The following is a 1,268-nucleotide window of genomic DNA, read 5'->3' on the forward strand; positions in this document are numbered from 1 at the left end:
TTTTTTTTTTTACATAGAAACATTGTCTATAATGTCAACTTTAAGTACCCAAATGGGCGTAATGGGTGTGAAAAACGAAAACAACATGAATAAATCATATTAACTTTACCAAAGGTCTGAAATCATGAAAATCGCTTCAAGGAAATGGCAGAATTGAGCTTTGTTGCAAGTTCACATGGGAAATCTGCTTACGACGTGATTAGAGGAAATTTTAAAAGACTAGCAGCTAGAGCAAGTCTTTAACTCCTGAGGGTACAACAAATTCGTACACCCGTAGCCCTCTGCCAATGGGATGCCTGTAAAAAATAACTGCAACTAACTTTTCAGTGGACTTTATTTCGACCATGACTACGTGCCAATTACTTTAGTCCTATTTTAAGCTAGTTTAAAAGGTTAAATAACATCAAGTTAGGGAACTTCATATCCTTATTTAACGANTGTTGCAAGTTCACATGGGAAATCTGCTTACGACGTGATTAGAGGAAATTTTAAAAGACTAGCAGCTAGAGCAAGTCTTTAACTCCTGAGGGTACAACAAATTCGTACACCCGTAGCCCTCTGCCAATGGGATGCCTGTAAAAAATAACTGCAACTAACTTTTCAGTGGACTTTATTTCGACCATGACTACGTGCCAATTACTTTAGTCCTATTTTAAGCTAGTTTAGAAGGTTTTTTTTAACTATAATTTTATTACTCATTAGGTTTATTTTTTTACACACCCTTCCTTTTTCTTGTTTTAATAAAAGGACTAACCTTGAAGCTATCATTCCAAACGAATATCAGATCCCTAATGATAGCTTGAAGGTTAGTCCTTTAATTAAAACAAGAATATGGAAAGGTGTGTAAAAAAATAAACCTAATGAGTAATAAAATTATGGGTAAAAAAAAAACCAACAACACACTTTTATTACAATAAGAATTAAAAGGAAAACAATTATTTATTGATTTAAAGATTCGTTAAATAATGATATGAAAAGCTCCCTAACTTGATGTTATTTAAACTTTTAAACTAGCTTAAAGTAAGATTAAAGTAATTGGCACGTAGTCATAGTCAAAATAAAGTCCACTGAAAAGTTAGTTGCAGTTATTTTTTACAGGCATCCCATTGACAGAGGGCTTCGGGTGTACGAATTTGTTGTAACATCAGGAGTTGAATACTTGCTCTAGCTGCCAGTCTCTTAAAATTTCCTCTAATCTCGTCGTAAGCAGATTTCCCATGTGAACTTGCAACAAAGTTCAATTCTGCCATTTCCTTGAAGCGATTTTC

At 33.8% G+C, this 1,268-nt stretch overlaps 1 long non-coding RNA gene across 1 annotated transcript in view; it reads left to right on the top strand.

Annotated features, from left to right (window-relative positions):
• The first annotated feature begins 381 nt into the window (after positions 1 to 381).
• Positions 382 to 1,268, top strand: part of LOC108367747 (uncharacterized) — a 7,587-nt gene continuing 6,700 nt past the window's right edge. The window contains exon 1 of the long non-coding RNA XR_001848288.1: positions 382 to 392. This is a non-coding gene — a long non-coding RNA (uncharacterized LOC108367747). The remainder of the gene's footprint in view (positions 393 to 1,268) is intronic.

This window comes from Rhagoletis zephyria, unplaced genomic scaffold (assembly GCF_001687245.7).
Source record: "Rhagoletis zephyria isolate East Lansing unplaced genomic scaffold, Rhagoletis_zephyria_1.1 Rzeph_scaffold_02800, whole genome shotgun sequence".
NCBI classification, from domain to species: domain Eukaryota; kingdom Metazoa; phylum Arthropoda; class Insecta; order Diptera; family Tephritidae; genus Rhagoletis; species Rhagoletis zephyria.